Below are 22,446 nucleotides of genomic sequence, written 5' to 3'. Positions count from 1 at the left end.
TTTCATTGTAACGGCTGTCCGCCGATACATTTCTTTCGGTATGTTTCTACCCTCGGCTGGTTAGCTGATACGGTCATTACCTTTCTAGTATCGGCTACTGCCGATACAGTTCTTTTGTTCTGTTCTACATCGGCTGTACATAGTCGATGTATCGGAGATGCACACGCAATCTTAGGACTTTTTCTATCGGCTGATCTAAGCTAATCCTAGTTGTCTTCCATATCGATCAAATGTGGTCGATCCATCCTTAGTTTTCCATCCTTATCCACACACTTCTATCAGTCGATCTATCGACTGAGAGGTCGGCCTTATACTTATCGGTCATATACCCTTAACCACACTCCATTCAGCTATACGTCACTCAATTGCTGTGCTGACGTAATTGAGTTGATACAACCACACCTAGTTACCTAGAATAACACTTAAGCACATCCCAGTTAAGACAACTGCTTTAGGAATCATTCCTCTGCCAAAGTAATCGATGCTTTCATCGATCATCTAGGAACCCGATAGACCTTTCCATCGGCTAAACTCTCGTTGTTTCCAATCGGCTCTGTTGTAACCTTCAACAAGTAGCCGATCATAATTAGATGTCCTCTTAAAGCTCTATCTAAGTTTAGTTTCAGATCTTTCGGTTGATATGTGAATAGTGTGTTATATGAATGCTAGGTTGCAATTGTATTGTGAAGTAAGGTAGTGTTATGTACACGCTTTGAATGTAATGTCGCATTGCATGTAGATACGATTACTTCGGCAACGGTACCTACGAGATCTCCCCGGAGTCTACGGAGGATGTTTCTGAAGACCAAGTGAACGTCACCAAAGGATTAACTGAAGCCCCGAACCAAAGTTCGGAAGATATTGACATTTCTGACTTCAGTCCCACCAGTAAAGGCAAGCCCCGGACATATCCCACTATTTTATTTACACTGCAATCTATGTCTATCCATATTATATCTTGCATTAAGTCTAGGAATTGAAGTGAAACCCTAGATGCATGAATTCTAGGAATCCAATGTAATGCTCCCGAGTCCTTAACGGATAGACGCTCCGCTAATAGGGCCGGTAGAAGTCGGGTGATTTCCTGTCACTCGCGCGATATAGGAGTTGTAATGATTACATTTCCGTTATCACTATAAGGATGCCGGACGGGAGTTTTGTGCGGTATCATGGTTGAGATGATACCCCGTCTGTGTTGATGAATCTGATAAGGTCGCAGTGTGTGGAAGTGCGGGTTAAGTGTTTGAAAGTACTAGCCACATGCCGTGAGTTATGGGTAAGCGGTAAGCCTAGTAACCAATCGGCCCGAGGAGTGGACATACCTCCCACCACTCGATTGCTTCTTCTGGTTACTTATGTTCGACTGAGGAAATACGTGTTGCAAGGGCAACCAGGAATACGGGTTTTGTAGTCGCGCTACAGACGTATGTCCTGCACGAGTGATGTGCGTATGTTCCTGCAGTCGCTTGTGGTGGCTCTGATCCACGAGTCGGAATGAAAGGTAAACGGTTGCTTCGGAACGACCCTGTGGTGTTCCAAGCGTGTGAGTTAGGTTTACCTTGCAAGGTTGAATCTCGATTCAGGAATCGTCCGCCTCTCACGATGAAATGAGACTGCTTATCCCCTTTTCCACATAGAGTAACAAGAGCAATATTATGGTTATCAAAGATGATGCTTGACCAAAGATTATACCATGCTTGCTTAGATATAGGTGCTTACTTAGAATGAATAATTAACTAGAATCTGTAAGCTAAAACTTGAAATTAAGGATCTACTCTTTGTTGCTTTTCAGCTGAAACTAAACCCAGAACCATTATAAGCTCTCATAAGTCTAGTTATGGGCTAAGTATACCCAATCCCGGGTAAGCCTTGCTGAGTATTAGTATACTCAGCCTTGCTAGTTAAATGTTTTGCAGGTGATGTCTTGAAGACCCTACTCTTCCCTTGCCTTGGCCCTATGCTCTCCCAGAAGGTTGGTCCGAGGAATGGGATCCGTCCCCGACCAATACTGATGATCTCGAGTGATGTCGTGTCTGGGCTTAGCATGACATCCACCTTGACGACGTGTTGTAATTCTTCGCGTATGTTTTCCGCTGCTTTTAACCCTAGTTTTACAGTTTGTAATCTTTTCTCTAAATGTGAAACTTCATACTTCTTTTCGAAAACTCTTGTAATGTAATTCTCTAGGATGTAAAATATGATGGTGATTGTATCTCTGGACTCACCTTCGTGTGAGGTAACCTTATTTGATCCTGTGTATCGGTGGTTTATCGGGACGTTACCCGACAGGCCAAGGGATTATACCGTTTGAAGCACGTTGGAGCCCTCTGTAGTGGACTCGCGTACTTGAGCCGGTATAATTCAGGTTGGTTCTGCCACAGCTGGTATCAGAGCTATAAGGTTACCCTGGAGATACATTTTACCTTAAAAATACTTTCAGTATAAAAGTTTGACCAACAAAGTATTTGGCAAAACTACGTTGGATTCGTTAAGGATTGAGCTTAGTACGTAAAGCCCTAGGGTAATGTTTATGAGGGAAATAGAGGTGGCTATAGTATATATATAATCCTAACTACCAGCATTACTTTTCTGTCAAAACTTAAATTCATGCACAACTCAACCTTACATTCTGTAACGACACCTTCGACGATGAGGTAAGAAGGTAAGGATCCTCAGCCAACTGAGAGAGCTTGGCCTTCCCGTCGGTGATGCGAACCGAACGCTGTTTCTCAAGCAGTGGCCTACTTGAGATGCTGCCAATATACCAACTTCGGTTGATTATATTGGGAGTATATGGTTCGGCGCAGGGTATGGCGATCGCAGATCATACCCCCGCATTTTGCGGTACCCCCGTGAATACGTTATCTCGATAACGTATGTCAACGTTGTCTGTACGGCGGTAATTGTACAGATGCTGTTTCTATAGTGAACAGTAATGATTGGGGACGCTTTCATGACATGCTGGCATGAAAGGTTCAGTATATACATATTGTGTTTTCTGCAGGAATGCTAACCACGATTCGATAGGTTCTAAACGGTTAGAATTATCGACTAGATATTACAGGGAGAAACGTATTTATATGATGCCACCGTACTTAACCACGTAAGACCAAGATTACTTGGCAGTTATTTTTGGTTGTGAGGACGTGTAGAACGTGCATGCATCATGTTATGATGGATTGACCTGATTGCCTTGTTTGTTATGTGGGTGTACTGAAATATGTTGCTTGTGCTATCTTAGAGTTGAGAATGTCTTTTGTGAATCAAGTAAGTTGAGTCATGTTTGAACCTTATCATCGATCTTAGTTTGACAGCCAAATCAAACCCTTGATTTCGCTTTGAATCTGCTTTGGCAGAAACATTGAGCTTCCTCTTTGATGGTTAAACCTTGATAATCATCAGCAAATCCTTCAATCCATCATCTGGTGATCTATCTATCCTTTCTTGGTGTTGTACCTGGTATCGTTGGCTATTCTGGTTACAACATCTGAAAACTACACCTTCAATTTTTGCTCAGATGATTTTGAGTAAAATAAAAAGATTTATGGTAAAAGTCCTGCATCATAACCTATATCATCTTTGGTCAGTGCATGGTGTTGCATCGTCATCGACAATCCATAGACTAACTAATGGGTGTGCCTCCGGTACAACTTTGGGTTGTCTTCGGTTTCCTAAGTCTTTCTTGCTGCTGTTGGCACTACAAGGTTGTTATTCCTCTTTTGTGGTGGTGTTTAATCACATGACCATGATGCCGTGTCGGAACCTAAGGCCTCATGTGCGCTGCAGCCATATGATTGAGCCATTAGGAGCGCACTGGTGACTAGGTCTATGTGACGTAACCCCACTGCAATCTCTTTCTATGCAACCTTACTAGTGTCCTAACTTTTGATCCTCGTCTAAGGATATAGGACTACCCAGGTGTTAGTTCCGAGAGAACGGTTGTAGGATGCGAGTCATATGCATCATCAACTCATGAGGGTATGCATCATACTCCATGCATTTCATACGTGCATACATTGCAAGTATCATCATCCTTGCATCATGGTGTATGCATCATTTGCTCAACATCATGGTAATTGCATTGTGGCATATGCATCATTTCGGTCGTGCATGGGATCCCTCATTCTCATGTTGCATCATCATTGCAATCATACATCTCAACAGAGCATCACATTCATGGCTATATATATATCGAGCATTGCACTCTGAGTAGAGCATTTTGTCATTATCCCTTGATTGCATCAATATAAATGAGCATGTTTTGCAATCAATATCATGTAAATCATTCAGGTAATAAACTCTGAGCAAGAATGTTTCAAATATCACTTATCAGTCTCTTGTGCTATTCTTACTTGCTATTCATGAGTTTTGTGATGAATGTCGCCGACATTTATCATCCTTATGTTGTGATCTTAGCTCTATGAGAATTTGATCACCTTTTCCTCTCATATCTTATTAAACTTATCTGTGTACAATCTCCTCATGCTCTCGTTATACTCATTTCGTCCTTCTCTCGTCATCAACCTCAATCTTTTCTAGTGCGATTGCTTCTTGCCATTTTTAATGGGTGATTCACTTCTCTTCCCTTAGAGCCTTTCGTCCGAATCTCGGGACGAGATTCTTTTTAGGGGGGAGGGCTGTGACAGTTCATGTATTTGTAAATTAGATATATTTTGTTAGTGTGAAATATGTATTTTTTTGTATAAAGTTAAGTGTGTTTATGTGAAGTTTTTGAAAATTTAAAGTGCAAGTAAAAAGGGTATTTTTGTAATTACAGAAAAACCTAGGGTTGTTTTTGCAAAATGTGCTGTATGGGAGGTAATTTCGAAATAAGGGAAGGGTGATTTTGCAAAGGTGTTTTTCTTATTCTATCCCCTGTAAAAATTATGTAATTATCCGAAAGTTTCATTTGAAATGTGTGTGTTGAAGTGTGTAAAAAATTTTGGGTAAAATGGTAAAAATAAGGATATTTATGTAATTTTATAAAAGTACAAGTCCTTTTATGCAAATGTTTGATTTACAAAAGTAACTTTAAAATTTACTTAGGGCTAAAGTGTAAAAGAGCAAGTCATCATGACATGCCTATCCAATCATTATGACGAGTCTATCCCGTCATTATGACGTGTCATAAATACTTGCATTTAGGTCCTGAATTTTATAAAATTATACTTTTAGGACAAAAGCAACTCAAATCCGACTTTTATTCAAAGATTCACGTGTAAAAATGTAAATTTTGAGTTTTTAAACTTGAGCCCTAAAGCAATATTGTAGAGTTTGAAAAACTCTCCAACTTTCGTTTTGGGCATTTCTTTATTTGGGTTTTACATCAACGGGAAAATTTTAGTTATACAAACAGGTCCCTGCAGTTTTCAGAATTTGCGCATAAGTCCTTGGAGAAGTCTGTTCATCCTTCTCCTCTATCTCCTTATCCCTGGCGCCTTCCGCTGTCTCCATTAAATCCACTGCTGGCGTTGTTCCCTTAGTCTCCATCCCTATCCCTCCCTCTCTCTCTTCCGTCCACGGGCACAGGGAGCAGCAGGCACTCGAGCTCGGGCAGGCGGAGGCCGGCGCTGGCGGGCGAGCGGGCCCAGATGGCGCGGCCTGAGGCAGGTGGCGCGGCCCCGGAGCGCTGGCGGGGCGGCGCCCAGGCGGTTGCAGGCAGGGCGAGCGGCGGCCCAAGCGCGGCGGCTGTGGGCGGCCCCACGCGGGGCACTGCGCGGCCGGCGGCGCGTGGGAGCCGAAGCGGCGCGCGCAGGCGGCGGCACCGAGCCAGGGCGGCGTGCGGGGCCGGCTCTGGCGCAGTTGTGCGGGGCGCGGAGTCCCGGACCAGGGGCGCGCGGCTGGCGGCCCAAGCGGGGCGAGCGGAAGCTGGGCGGAGGCAGCGGCTGGTGCAGGGGCAGCGCAAGCGGGGGAGCGAAGCGCGCGGCTCCAGGCGCGAGCGCGCGCGGGAGCCGAAGCGGCAGTGCACGGGCGGCCTGAGCACGGGCGCGTGCGGCTCGGCAAAGTCCTGGCGGCGCGCGCGTGGACATCGCGGGAGGTGGGCCCAGGAACAGACGCGCGCGTGCCCAACAAGCTGACGGCGTATGGGTGTGACGCAAATTCATGAGCGGCACGGCTGGCAGTGCAGGAGCGAACGTGAGCGACGCCGAGCGGGTGGCGCGAGCGTGCGCGCAGTGTCGCGCGGAAGCTGGCAGTGTGTGCAGGTATTGGGCGACCGGAGCAAGCACGGCACAGATGCAGGCGGCGTGAGCGTGTGAGGGCAGGAGCAGGATTCGAGCGGAGGTGAACGGCCCGGAGCGAGCAGTGAAGTGCAGGGCGGTTTCAGATGCGAGAGCAGCAGCGCAATACGGGCCACGGACGCGCACGGTTCGGACGTGCGCGAGCGGAGGGGAGGCGTGGCGGCTCGGGACCGACTCGCACGAAGGGCGACGAGATCGCGCACGGCAGTACCTTGGCAAGGACGGTCGCGGAAGGATCTGCGACGCGGCAAGGCTGAGGCGAGTGCGGCCCGACAACAAGAGGAAGAAGAATAACCATGCAGGGCAACGACGTGCAGAGCAATGATGCGTGGAGGTGGCGACCGGATGCGGTGAGCTCCCTTGATCCTCGTGGAGGCAGAGAAGTGCTTATAGTGCGACAAGTCAGAAGAAGAAGTTGCGGAGCGAAGGCGGCGATCAGGCGTGACGAGCTCGGAGGAGACACGCACGGCGAGCTCCCTTTATCCGTGCGGAGGTCGAAGCAGGAGCAACGCGACGCGAGTCCGACGCGCGACGCAGGACTGACGGCCGGCTTCATTCGTTCCCGCAGGCACGTGCAAAGCAACAGGCTACGCGCGAACAGGTTGAAAGCCAGTGATGCGGGAGCAAAAGAAAGTTTAGCTCGTGAGCGGATGGACCCTGGAGGTCTGCGAAGGAGTTGACCCAGCGAACCCATTCGGCTCCATCGTCTCGTCCCAGGAGTCCATGACATCCAGCAGTTCCTATTCCTCGTCAATCGCCGAGCAAGACCACAAATCACCGCGGGGATTACCTTTTCGGCCATTCTCTACCCACTGCGATCCCCGGCAAACTTCTTCGGCATCCATGGAGTCTCGTCATCGTCGAGTTTTTCTTTTCGCCGATCCTATCGCCACGGAACTTCACTTTCCGTCCGTTCTTTTCTATAACCAAGGTTTGTCCTGTTTCTTTGAATCTCCTTAATACCGGCGATTCCTTTGCCGGAATATCGTCATTATCTTCCTGTTATCTGTTTTCCCGGACCAGGGACTTGATTGCTATATTTTAAAAAGTTCTAGGGTGTTCTTTGTAAAATTTCCAAAGCTTTCTGTATTTCAAAATGATGTACTTCTACATTTCATAGATTTTCGTAGGAAGTTCATAAAAATGTAAAACCAGTTTTGTTGAAACCCTAAGTTAAACTCTACAAGTTTTATGTTGTGATCTTGAGTTGAAGTCTTTGATGTGTGGTTTAGGTCAAATGTTAGGGAATGAATGTTTTATTGTGCTTTATATTGTATGCTTCATAGAATATATGTCTTAGATAGAAATGTGTGATATTTAGTTAGTCCTTTCATATGAGTGCTCATATCTCTGCCCTCAAGACATTGTCCTCGTCTTGATTATCGTTTCCTTAAGGTTCTCTTCGTATAAAAATCTATGTTAGTCCGTGTCTATCTACTGCTTAGCCACTACATCTCTGCAGCTATGCTTTAACGTCGGCTTTTAGCTCAGCTGCTAAACATCCGTTTCCTTTGAATCTATGATGTTTCATTGTAACGGCTGTCCGCCGATACATTTCTTTCGGTATGTTTCTACCCTCGGCTGGTTAGCTGATACGGTCATTACCTTTCTAGTATCGGCTACTGCCGATACAGTTCTTTTGTTCTGTTCTACATCGGCTGTACATAGTCGATGTATCGGAGATGCACACGCAATCTTAGGACTTTTTCTATCGGCTGATCTAAGCTAATCCTAGTTGTCTTCCATATCGATCAAATGTGGTCGATCCATCCTTAGTTTTCCATCCTTATCCACACACTTCTATCAGTCGATCTATCGACTGAGAGGTCGGCCTTATACTTATCGGTCATATACCCTTAACCACACTCCATTCAGCTATACGTCACTCAATTGCTGTGCTGACGTAATTGAGTTGATACAACCACACCTAGTTACCTAGAATAACACTTAAGCACATCCCAGTTAAGACAACTGCTTTAGGAATCATTCCTCTGCCAAAGTAATCGATGCTTTCATCGATCATCTAGGAACCCGATAGACCTTTCCATCGGCTAAACTCTCGTTGTTTCCAATCGGCTCTGTTGTAACCTTCAACAAGTAGCCGATCATAATTAGATGTCCTCTTAAAGCTCTATCTAAGTTTAGTTTCAGATCTTTCGGTTGATATGTGAATAGTGTGTTATATGAATGCTAGGTTGCAATTGTATTGTGAAGTAAGGTAGTGTTATGTACACGCTTTGAATGTAATGTCGCATTGCATGTAGATACGATTACTTCGGCAACGGTACCTACGAGATCTCCCCGGAGTCTACGGAGGATGTTTCTGAAGACCAAGTGAACGTCACCAAAGGATTAACTGAAGCCCCGAACCAAAGTTCGGAAGATATTGACATTTCTGACTTCAGTCCCACCAGTAAAGGCAAGCCCCGGACATATCCCACTATTTTATTTACACTGCAATCTATGTCTATCCATATTATATCTTGCATTAAGTCTAGGAATTGAAGTGAAACCCTAGATGCATGAATTCTAGGAATCCAATGTAATGCTCCCGAGTCCTTAACGGATAGACGCTCCGCTAATAGGGCCGGTAGAAGTCGGGTGATTTCCTGTCACTCGCGCGATATAGGAGTTGTAATGATTACATTTCCGTTATCACTATAAGGATGCCGGACGGGAGTTTTGTGCGGTATCATGGTTGAGATGATACCCCGTCTGTGTTGATGAATCTGATAAGGTCGCAGTGTGTGGAAGTGCGGGTTAAGTGTTTGAAAGTACTAGCCACATGCCGTGAGTTATGGGTAAGCGGTAAGCCTAGTAACCAATCGGCCCGAGGAGTGGACATACCTCCCACCACTCGATTGCTTCTTCTGGTTACTTATGTTCGACTGAGGAAATACGTGTTGCAAGGGCAACCAGGAATACGGGTTTTGTAGTCGCGCTACAGACGTATGTCCTGCACGAGTGATGTGCGTATGTTCCTGCAGTCGCTTGTGGTGGCTCTGATCCACGAGTCGGAATGAAAGGTAAACGGTTGCTTCGGAACGACCCTGTGGTGTTCCAAGCGTGTGAGTTAGGTTTACCTTGCAAGGTTGAATCTCGATTCAGGAATCGTCCGCCTCTCACGATGAAATGAGACTGCTTATCCCCTTTTCCACATAGAGTAACAAGAGCAATATTATGGTTATCAAAGATGATGCTTGACCAAAGATTATACCATGCTTGCTTAGATATAGGTGCTTACTTAGAATGAATAATTAACTAGAATCTGTAAGCTAAAACTTGAAATTAAGGATCTACTTTTTGTTGCTTTTCAGCTGAAACTAAACCCAGAACCATTATAAGCTCTCATAAGTCTAGTTATGGGCTAAGTATACCCAATCCCGGGTAAGCCTTGCTGAGTATTAGTATACTCAGCCTTGCTAGTTAAATGTTTTGCAGGTGATGTCTTGAAGACCCTACTCTTCCCTTGCCTTGGCCCTATGCTCTCCCAGAAGGTTGGTCCGAGGAATGGGATCCGTCCCCGACCAATACTGATGATCTCGAGTGATGTCGTGTCTGGGCTTAGCATGACATCCACCTTGACGACGTGTTGTAATTCTTCGCGTATGTTTTCCGCTGCTTTTAACCCTAGTTTTACAGTTTGTAATCTTTTCTCTAAATGTGAAACTTCATACTTCTTTTCGAAAACTCTTGTAATGTAATTCTCTAGGATGTAAAATATGATGGTGATTGTATCTCTGGACTCACCTTCGTGTGAGGTAACCTTATTTGATCCTGTGTATCGGTGGTTTATCGGGACGTTACCCGACAGGCCAAGGGATTATACCGTTTGAAGCACGTTGGAGCCCTCTGTAGTGGACTCGCGTACTTGAGCCGGTATAATTCAGGTTGGTTCTGCCACATAAACGACCGATACAAGATCAAATAAGTTTACCTCACAGGAAGGTGAGTCCAGAGATACAGTCACCGTCATATTTTACATCATAGGGATTTACATTACAAGAGTTTCCAAAAGTAGTACTAAGTTCCACATTTAGTAAAATTATTACGAACCATTAAAATTAAGGTTCTTGGCAGCGGAAAACAAACACGACAATTTACAACACGTCGTCAAGACTGATGTCATGCTAAGCCCGGGCACGACATCACTTGGTATCATCAGTGTTGTCCGGGGACGGATCCCATTCCACGGACCAATCGACTGGAAGAGTACAGGGCCAAGACAGGGGGAAGAGTAGGGTGTTCAAAGACATTACCTGAAAAACATATAACTAGCAAGGCTGAGTATACTATTACTCAGCAAGGCTTACCCGGGATTGGGTATACTTAGCCCATAATTAGACTCATGGAGGCATTGTAAAGGTTCTGGGTTTATTTTCAGCTAAAAAGCAACAAAGAGTATAACCTACTTTCAAGTTTTAGCTTTCAGATTCTAACTTGATTAGCCATTCTAGGTAAGCACCTATACTAAACAAGCAAGATAAAGATTATCATCCATCAAGATTATTCCATCAATAATTACACTTTTTACTCGATGTGGCAGAAGCAATAAGCAGTCTCAATCCTCATGAGAAGTGGACGATTCTGAATCGAATTCAACCTTGCAAGGTAAACCTAACGCACATGCTTGGAACATCCAAGGATCGTTCCGAAGCAACCGTTTCCCTCATATTCCGGGTTATGGATCAGGGCCACCACAAGCGACTGCAGGACCGTATGCACACCAATTGTGCAGGACATACGTCTGTAGCGCGACTACATGACCCGTATTCCTGTCTGCCTTGCAGAACGTACTCCCACACATCGGTGCGTGTTAACATAAAATAAAGTTCGAGTGGTGGAGACATGTCCATTGGCCGGGCCATTCAGGTACTAGGCTTACCGCTTACCATATTTCGCGGCATGTGGCCAGTACTTTCAAACGCTTAGCCACCACTATCACACATATCGACCTTATCAACTTCTAATAAAATAGACAGAGTAAAACTTCAGGTCATGATACAACACATGACCTTGTCCATCATCCTTATAGTGCCTGCAGAATAGTAAACATTCAACTCCTATATCGCGCGAGTGATAGGAAATCACTCGACTTTTACCGGCCCTATTTAGCAGAGCGTCTACGCGATAAGGACTTAGGTTCAATACATTGGTTCCTAAGATTCATGCATCTAGGGTTTCATCTCAACTCCTAGACGTAATGCAAGATATATAGTATAATAATAAAATTGTAGTAACTTGAAATACTGGGGTATGCATCGGGGCTTGCCTTCTTGAGTGGGGTTGGAGTCAGGGATGTTAGTATTATTATCTTCCGAACCCTTATTCGGGGCTTCAGATAATCCCTTGGTGACGTTCACTTGGTCTTCAGAAACATCCTTTGCAAACTCCTGGGAGATTTCGTAGGTACCATTTGCGGAAGTAGTCGTATCTACATGCAATGCAACATCACATTCAAAGTGTGCACATAAAACTATCTTAATTCACGATAAAGTTGCAATCCAACACTCATTTAATATATTACTCATATAACAACCCAAAAAGATCTGAACTAAACTTAGACAGAGCTTTAAGGGGACAACTAATTAGAATTGGCTACTTGTTGAAAACTACAACAAAGTCTATTGGAAACAATAGGGTTCAGCCGATGGAATCGGCAAAGGAGGGACCTGTCTACTTTGCCTTAGGAAATCGGCTTATTTCCGTTTTGAAAGAGAAATTAGCAGGAGTGGTCTCCGTGTATGATCCAAGGGGATTAGCCGATTTGGGTTCATCTGAGGTCAAACCGGCTGATATGGAGAGGAACGTTGAAGGTACAGTACTTCAAGGACAGAAAAAGGAAGGATCTTGCTGATTAGATCTAGTTATCAGCATATTTTTACCTAACTGATGGTTGGTGCATTGGTCTTGGCCTTAACCGATTCATGTGCATCAGGTCTAGCCGATTGATGTGCTTTGGTCGTGCCTAACAGAGGCATGTCTACTGTGTTAGCTTACTGATCTAGGGTTGTGTACTTTGGCCTGTGTAGCCGATTGATAGGTGTATCAGTTTCCTAATTGATCGATGAAAACATCGATTACTTTAGCAAAGGGGTAATTCCTAAAGCAGCTGTGTCTTAATTGAGATGTGCTTAAGTGTTATCCTAGGTAACTAGGTGTGGTTGTATCGGCTCGATTATGTCAGCACAACAATTGAGTGACGTACAGTCGATGGGGTTATCTAAGTTAGACCTATTACAAGAACTAGGTGTAACAGAACACTAATATCGGACTAGGCTGATGAGACCACAAGTGCGGAATTAGACTAAAGAGGATGTGGCTGATGGGTTTGTGCCAATGGGACATGTTCTATAGATGTGCAGCCTATTAGAGTGGGGTTAAGGGTATGTGATCGATAGATATATAGCCGATAAATCGCTGACAGAAGTGTGTGGATAAGGATGGAAAAACTAAAGATTGATCGGCCATATTTGACCGATATGGAAAACAACTAGAATCGGCTTGGATCGGCCGATAGAAAGAACCTTAAGATCGTGTGTGTATCTCCGATACATCGACTATGTGCAGCCGATGTAGGACAGAACAAAAGAATTCTATCGGCAGTAGTCGATATTAGAAAGGTAACAACCGTAGCGGCTAATCAGCCGATGGTAGAAGCATATCAAAAGAAATGCATCGGCTGATAGCTGTTACCCAAAAACATCATAGATTCAATGGAAACGGATGCTTAGCGGCTGAGCTGATAGCCGACGCTGAAGCATAGCTGCAGAGATGTATTGGCTAAGCAGCAGATACACACGGACTAACAAGGATCCTTATATGAAAAGGACCTTAAGGAGACTGCAATCAAGACAAAGACAAAGTCTTGATGGCAGGGATATGAGCACTCGTGTGAAAGGATTAACTAAATATCACATATCTCCACTTGAGACATACATCCTATAATTTATCTTTCAGCTACAACACATGCATATAACATAAGGTATGAATAAAGCACTCATTCCCTAATATTTAACCTAGACCACAAATCAAAAACTTTCAACTCAAGATCACAACATAAAACTTGTAGATTTTGACCTAAGGATTCAAACAAAACTGGTTTTGTATTTTTATGAATTTCCTACGAAATTCTATGGAATGTAGAAGTTCACTGATTTGAAATAAAGAAGGCTTTGGAAATTTTACAGAGAACACCCTAGAACTTTCTAAATCGAAGCAATTAAGTCCCTGGTCGGGGAAAACAAGGAATAGGAAGATAACGACGATGTTCCGGCAAAGGGGTCGCCGGCACTAGGAAGATTCAGTGGGTTAGGGCAAACCTTGGGGTAGCTTTGGTTGTGGAGGAGAATGGGCAGAAAGTGAATTCCCGCGGTGAACAGGATCGGCGGTGAGAAGAGCTCGACGGTGACGAGGTTCCGGTACGGGAAAGATGAAGAAGCTTGCCCGGGGATTGTAGTGGGTGGAGGATGGCCGGAGGGATATTCCTCACGGTGACCTGTGGTGATAGCGGTTGGCTTTGCCATGGCGACAATGTTTCGGCGAAGGGGTTCGAAGAAGCTCGATGAGGGGGGGGGGGGTCCAGGAGCTTCCTTGAGGTGTGTTGAGGTCTTGTTCGGGCGATCGACGAGGAATAGGAGCTGCTGGGTGTCGTGGACTTATGGGAGGAGACGATAGGGCTGGATTGGTTCGCTATGCCAACTCCTCCGCGAACCTCAAGGTCCTCCTGCTCACGAGCTGAGCCTCCTCTGCTCATGCACGTGTGCTGCCGAAACACGGCCGGCACACCCGCATAGCCTCCTGCAGGACCGTCGCACCTGGTCGCATCTCCTGCGCGCTGTTCTTGTTCTGCTCCCGAACCCCTGGCCCTCAACCTGCTCGCGCGTGACTTGTTGCCTTGCACGCGCACACGCCTGCGGAATCAAGCCGAGCCGGCCACCAGTAGAACACTCCCGCTCGCACTCGCGGATGCGCCGGTCCAATTCCGCTTAGACCTCCGGGTCTTGCAACTCCGCCGCCCTCTCCACCTGCTGTGACGCCATCAGGGCCGGCCTACCACCACTGCCGGTCTTGCGCTGCGCGTCGAACCCGCGCCGCGTTGCTCCTGCCCCGACCTCCGCATGGATGAAGGGAGCTCGCCGTGCCTGGTTACACCGTGGTTTCTCCGAGCTCGTCATGCCCGGCCGCCGCCTTCGCTTCGCCCCTTCTCCTTCCGGCTCGCCGCGCCATAACTGCCTCTCCGCCTCCGCGAGGGCCGTGGTCTACCTGCATTAGGGCCGTGCCTTCCGCTGCCTTCTCCTCGACGGCCTCCGACGTCCTCCACGCACGGCCCCGCTGCTCCCGTGCGGATCCGCTCGCAGCCGCTACACTGCAGCTCCTCCCGCACCGCGCGTGACCTCCCTACACAACATCGTCCTTCACGCCGTCGCCCTGCACGCCATCGCCCTACACATCCGTGCAGTTGCTCCTGCCCCTCCTGCTGCTAGACCCGCGCTCGCTCCAGCGCCGCCAGCGTCGCGTGCTGCGGCCGCTCCCGTCCTCCGCGCTGTCCAGCCTCCTCGCGCCGGCGTGTGAGCTCCTGGAGCTGCGTCTGTCCTCCATGCGCTCCGACCTCCTAGGCCCGGCGTGCCAGCTCCGGCAGCCGCTCGCCTCCGCCCGAACCCGGTGCCGCCCGCGCCGCGCCCTTGGCCCGCGCCGCGCTCCGCTCCAGCGCCGGGGCCGCCTCGAGCCGCCGTGTTGCGGGTCCCTCCATGCACGCGCGCCTGCGCGCCGTCGCCTGCCGCTCGCTCGGGGCCATCACTCCAGCGCCCGCGCCAGCGCCTACGCCGCCTGGAGCCGCGCCGAGGAAGGGAGGCAGGGGAAGCCCCCAGAAGAAGCGCCAGTCAAGAACAAGAGAGAGAGACACCAAGGAGAGGATAAACAGAGAGAGAGGAAGAACAGAGAAAGAAGGGAAATAGGACTTCCCAAGGACTTATGCGCAAATCTAGAAAATTGCAGGGACCTTTTGGTAAAGTAAAATTTCACATTAATCTAAAACCCTAATGAAGAAATGCCCAAAACGAAAGTTGGAGAGTTTTTCAAACTCTACAATATTGCTTTAGGGCCCAAGTTCAAAAACTCAAAGCTTATATCTTTACACGTTAAATTTTGAACAAAGGTTGAATTTGAATTACTTTTGTCCTAAAGAGTGTAATATCATAACATTTAGGACCTAAATGCAAGCATTTATGACATGTCATGATGACAGGATAGACACGTCATAATGATTGGATAGACATGTCATGATGATTTGCACCTTTTTACACTTTAACCCTGAGTAACTTTGAAAGTTACTTTTGTAATTCAACTACTTGCATAAAAGGACTTGTACTTTTATAAAATTACATAAACACCCTTATTTTCACAACTTTACCCAAATTTTTACACAATTCATCACATACATTTCAAATGAAACCTTTGGATAAATATATATTTTTTATAGGGAATAAAGTAAGAAAACATGTTTGCAAAACCACCCTTCACTTATTTTGAAGTTACCTCCTATCCAATGACATTTTGCAAAAACAATCCTAGTTTTTCCATAATTACAAAAATACTCTTTTTACTTGCACTTTAAATTTTCAAAAGCTTCACATAAACACACACAAGCTTTACACTAACAAGCATATACTTCACACTAACAAATAATGTGCCTAGCCTACAGGTACTTGAACTGTCACAACGGCGAGCTAGGAGTGAACACCGGGGCTGTCGAGATGGGAGTTACCATCGGCTGATACGCTTGTGTCTAGAGTAGATAAGGCAGCATCAGATATCCTCCAGCAACAGTTTGTGCTGTGTTGGGTTGTGGCTGAATGCCGGCGCCTGATATAGCAGCGCTTCCAGCTCTAGCTCCTGCTGTAGCCGATGACTCCGGTTGAGAGTAGCATGGCCCTTTATAGCCCATCTGCATACTGCTAGTGATTGTCTCCCTGACAGCATTCTGAACTGAGTTCATGATGACGCTTGACTAATTGATCATTGCATTGTGCATCGCCTAGTCAAACATCTCTTGAAACTTACCTGAGTCTTCAGTGACCGTGATCTCTCTCGGCTTTGGGAAAGCGGTCTTTTGTATAGCCTCCCCTTTCATGTTAGAGATGAAAGTCTTGAGGCATGCTTGCTGGTAATCATCCATAGCCTTCTACAATAGCTGTTTCTGGGTATCGTTAAGGTCTTCCATGGTGACGTTGATGACATTGTCTAGGTCCACTTCACTAGGCTTCAAGATGGTCATGTTGAAGTCATTGTTGTATCCCACTAGGCATGCCAAAAAGTTTGTTGATGCAAAAAAACCCAGCAATTGGGATCCTGCATGACCACACATGAGGACCTGGTAGATTTGCTTTCCTCCAGCGCAGGCACCAATTAGGTTTGTGTAGGTGCAAGGCGTGCCAGTCAATTTGACCTAAAATTGACAAGGAATAAAGCAACGTCAAAATTCTAGAACGTATCGGCTGGTGTTCCGAATCATTCCATAGGGAATATTGGCTAGAGATCCGATCAGATGTGCTTGGCGAATTAGATTGAAATAAAAAAAGCTGCAGTAAAAGCCGATAGATAACTAAGATCTAAGCTGCATAACCGTAATAAGAGCTAAACTAAACAAGACTAAACAAATTAATCTCGCAAAGAAAAGCTAATATCAATAACTAGTGAATAAATAGATTGAGAAAGAAGCGATGCGCCGTCAATCAATGACCTAATTTATTCTATAAAACGCGGAACTTACGACTAGAAGAACTCGTTGAAGAAAAGGAAAAGCTACGAAACTATGGTTTAGCGAAGTCGCCGACAAAGAAGAAGTAATTGTTGTATTTGATTAGATGTCACTCGATTACAAGCCCACAGACCAATACTTATTGTCTAAGCTAACAAGTCCTAGTTGATCACGATATTATATAACTTGACTAAAAAGAAATAACCCTCCTATAATAAAACAACCAGCACAAGACTCGGACTCTACATGATATCTTGCTGACGCAGACCATCAGCACCAATCTTTCTCCATCGGCTGCGACATCCTATTGGCCGATCCTGCTTTAGTGTCTCTAGACACATGCCAAAACCGGTGTCAACAAAAAGGAAACTACCCGAGTAGTACTCGAGTAGGACTTCTACGCTCGTATTTGGCTAGGATATCTATAACCCTGTCCCCCCAGACTATATAAGGGCGGGCAAGGACCCCCTCCGACACATAATCATCTAAGGTAATACAAACTACCTTACAGGATGTAGGGTATTACGCTTTCGGTGGGCCGAACCTATCTAAAGTTTTGTGTTCCCTGCACCTCGAGTTCCAAATTTCGACAACACCCCACCTACAACCCACCACCTTGGGGGTATCCCTCGGTGGCTAGTCAGTAAAACACTTGAACTTGAGTCATCACTTGAGACGGATCCATGAATGGAGGGTGGATGGCTTGTCTGGCCAAAGGGGTTTTCGGAACCTCCCCTAAGGCCTAGACCAGCAGCGGCTTGAGCAGTGGTAGCTTCGGTGGCGTCAGTAGTGCCATCTCTTTGCTATCTCTTTGTGCTTTAGCCTTAATAAAGAGATTAGGCTCTGATGCTACTTGAAAGGATCTTAATGATGCCTAGGGAGGGGGTGAATACGCATATTTGAAAATTTCTAAAATTCTTCGAAACAATTAAATCTGTCAAAACTTCCAACAAAGGTAATTTCTATACGAAATTGAAAATTAATCTTGAAACTGCAGAACTTGTTTGAATCAAAAGTTCTTGGACTTTCTTTGACTTGTAAACTTGATGGCCCTTGTCGATCAAGATTGCCACACCTATCACTTCTTTGATCATGGCAAAGATATATGGTGCATAGTGACAACTCTTCTTGGGTAAAACCAAACAAATGATGATCTCCTCCCAAATTAAATCAAAGACACTAAACTCATTTTGATTTGGAGCCATCCTTGCAATCAAGTTCTTGGACATGTTAGAGATGTTGTCCGAATCACCTCCTTTGGGAGAAAGAGTGTAGCAAAAGAGTTGGTTGAGCAGCTTATAGTATGGTGTCAACGCATGTATAGTTCCAAATTTAATGTCTCCATAAGCCCTATCATACATGAAGTGAAGCTCTCCATCCTCCAACACATTTTCCATATCATGCATTTTCTCCCTCAAAAGGTCAGCATTAGAGAATCAAAGAATGCTCACAAAGTGACCATAGTCAACATAGAAAGGCTTGCCTTGAATGGTCCAATGAGAGGTCTTGGTTCAGCGGTTGACATAGAGAGTCAAATAAAACTTTGCTACAACCTCCTCATTTCCAATCACAGAAAGACATGATTGAGGAGACATTAATTCTCCTACAAGCATCCTCAACTTCCCTTACCACTAGCAAAACAATTTCAAACAAATAATTCCAATTGATAGATTTCATCTCGGTTGTGGGATGAGATTTGCAAAGGATCACTGAGGCATACCAATCAGCATGAAAATTCATCCAGAAGCGAACATCTCCTTGTTGCTCCTTGGCATACCCCGAAGGATTGTCATATCTTTTGGCAAAGAGATCATGCTTGCCCTTCGTGTAGTCCATTGGACAAATCCCATTGTACTGAGGATCAGTTTGCCTAATTGGTGCCTGCATCCAAATGATAATCCTCTCAAGAACCTTTAATGACTCTCCTGCATCTGCCATATGTGAACTAGGAGCTGAGGCGTGCATTATGTGAGGACGAGCGCTTTGACTTGAAGTACCTTGTGGGTTTGGCCTCCAATGACTACAAGAGCGCAAAGGAACCTTGGCAACTGCCTTTCTTTTTTCCCGTGCAATGAGCAATGGGAGAATCTTCTATTGTCTCAAAATTGGATGGTGCTGATTCAATTTCCAGAGTTGTTGCCCTCTATTTCCCTCTCTTTTCACGAGCTATCTGAAGAATATATGTTGGAAATTAGGATGGAATTGAAGAAATGAATCAAAAGAGCCAGAATTGGGTGACTCAAGCGCCTGTAGGAACTTCCGATGGAGCCCGAGCCGACCCAATGATCCATGAACCGAGAGATTTAGCCCACCAAACTTGACAAGATTTTAGGAATGAGTTCTAAGATGTTTCTAGAGGCTATCCCCCAAAGGAAATCATCTAACTCCTCCTACATTGAGAGATCACATGACAGGATTTTTAAATGATTTACCTTGAAGATTTCCCGCACGAATCAGCAGAAAGCTGATGGAGATTGGATCTTCCGAGGAGTGGAGAATCCAAAGAACTTGAAAGCAATGAAATCCCATGGTTGTTTCTTGAAATCTTGTGGAGAATTTGAAGTGGAGAGGAGGAGGAGGCGGTGGTTTTGAAAGGAAAAGTTAGTGTTTGAGGGAGGTGTCCAACAGGAATGTATAGGTATAAGTGAGTTGTCGGAAGTTCCGATAAAAAATAAATTTGAACCCAAGGACCCTTAGTCGGAAGAAAGTTGATACTTCCGAGGGCTGACAGAAGTTCTGACCTAGTGTCGGAAGTTCGGATGAATATTAAATCTGCCTCCCGAGAACCCCTTGTCGGCACTATCCTGATACTTTTGATGGTGATCGGAAGTTCCGACCTTATGTTGGAAGTTCCGATAGCATCTTAACTTCTCCAAAAAGAATGATTTTGAGATTGAATGAATTTGGAGATTTTGTGAGATAGGGCTTGTAGACAAATGAGACGACTTAACACTTAGTGATCAGCCACAAACAACAATACATAACAATGATCACAAGAGTCAAGTTTTGATCCAAAGATCAAAAACCAAATGTTGAAAACAACTCAACTCAAATAAAATCATTTTTCCTATCTAGGCAACAATCAAGTATGTGCAACAAGTCAAGCCAAGTTACGAGAATCCAATATATTTAGTTCATTCCTCAAAGCACAAAACCTTTGCTCATCTAGAGGCTTAGTGAAGAAATCGGCAAGTTGTTGTTCGGTGCTCGCATGACATAAAGCAATATCTCCCATATGAAGTGATGTCTTATATCTACGTGCTTTGTTCAGGAGTGTTACACCGGATTGTTAGCTAGCTTGATGGCACTCTCATTGTCACACAAGAGTGGAATCTTACTAAACTTACAACTGAAGTCACTCAACGTTTGCTTCATCCGCAAGAGTTGGGCACAACAAGCACACGCATCAACATATTCAGCTTCTGCGGTGGATAAAGCAACCGAATTCTGTTTCATGGAGCTCTAAGACACTAGGGACCTTCTAAGAAATTGGAAAGTCCCCGTTGTGCTCTTTCTATCTACCTTGCAACCGGCATAATCTAAGTTGGAATAGCCAAGTAGATCGAAAGTGGAGCCTTTGGGATACCACAAGCCAAGGTTAGGAGCGTGTACTAAATATCTCAAAATTCTCTTAACAGCCATTAAATGATATTCCTTACAATTGGCTTGAAATCTTGCCCACATGCACACACTAAGCATAATATCCGGTCTATATGTACAATGATAAAGAAGGGAGCCAATCATGGAGCGATATACATTTTGATCGACCAACTTTACTTCTTCATTGAGATCAAGATGACCATTTAATGACATGGGTGTCTTGATGGGAGGAGTGTCAGCCATGTCAAACTTCTTGAGCATATCTTTTTAGTTTGACATATGAAAGTTCCTTCATTTGCTTGACTTGAAATCCAAGGAAGAACATCAATTCACCCATCATGGACATCTCAAATCTCTTGGTCATGATCCTACTAAATTCCTCACAAAACTTTTTATCAGTAGAACCAAATATAATGTCATCGACATTTATTTGGCAAACAAAGATATCCTTATCAACTTTGTGAGTGAAGAGAGTAGAATCAGCTTTGCCCATTACAAAGTTATTTTTGAGAAGAAATCCTTAAGGCATTCATACCATGCTCTAGGATCTTGCTTAAGCACATAGAGCGCCTGATGGAGCTTGTACACATGGTTTGGAAATTTTGGATCTTCAAATCCCGGCGGTTGTTCTACATAAACCAACTCGGATAGGGGGCCATTCAAGAGTGCACTCTTCAATAAAATTTGAATTGACTCACCTAGCTACGAGTGCATAGGTTTCACCAAAATCCAAACCTTCAATTTGGGTGAAACCTTGTGCAACTAAACTTGTCTTGTTTCTTGTGACAACACCATGTTCATCTTGCTTGTTCCAAAAAAACTTACTTAGTGCCAATCACATTTTGCTTGGGTCTTTCAACCAACTCCCATACCTCATTTCTTGTGAAGTTGTTTAGCACTTCTTGCATGGCAATTACCCAATCCAGATCATCAAGTGTTTCTTCTACCTTTAGAGGTTTCCAAAGAGGAAACAAACGAGTAATGTCTAGAAAAGGTTGCTAAGAGTGAATGAGTAGTTATCCCTCTTCTAATACTTCCAGGAATGTTGTCAACGGGATGATCGCGTTGAATGCTTTGATAAACTCTTGGATGAGGCACTTGTGATTATGGTTGACTTGGTTCATCATCATCACCTTCAACTTGTGGTGCTTCTACTTGAGTTTCTCCATCTTGTTCTCCCCCTTAATCAATGCCATGAACTTGGTCGTCACCGTGAGTTGGACTTTGATCTTGAGGTTGTTGAGAGCTTGGTGGTTCAACTCTTGTTGATGATGATGGGTCATTGTTTCTTCCTTCAACCGAAGCTTGAGCTTCAACTTCACGAGGTCTTACTTCACCCAAGCCCATCCTCATGATTGACAGACTTGGTGGTTCCTCGTCATCTACAAGGTTTTTAACAACTTGCTCTACTTGAGAGCCGTTGGATTCATCAAAAGTCATGTCTACCGTGTTCTCAACGCAACCGGTGGTTTTGTTGAAGACACGATAGGCGTGTTCGTTAGTACTGTTGATGGCCATTATATACCATTTTGGCTTCCAACCATTGCAAATAATGATAGAACTTGAAGTAGTGCTGACATAAAGTTTTATTTAAACTAATGGGTCCACAAGTGTTGTGTCCCAACATGTTTTGCAAGGAATATAGGTAATATGATGCACAAATACCATTATTGGTGAAGTAGCAGTTGAGGCCATATGAATGAAGGTTCATTCAGACATTTTGACACAAAGGACACTTGGACAAGGTGAAAAGGTTACTCAAATCACACATTTGACAGCACCATGTTGAAGATCTCTTCGAGATGATCGAAATGGACACTTGGATCACCCATGTTGAAAGTTATGCCT

This window comes from Panicum hallii, chromosome 1 (genome assembly GCF_002211085.1).
Source record: "Panicum hallii strain FIL2 chromosome 1, PHallii_v3.1, whole genome shotgun sequence".
Lineage (NCBI taxonomy): Eukaryota > Viridiplantae > Streptophyta > Magnoliopsida > Poales > Poaceae > Panicum > Panicum hallii.
Note: the sequence above shows the minus strand (reverse complement) of the source record.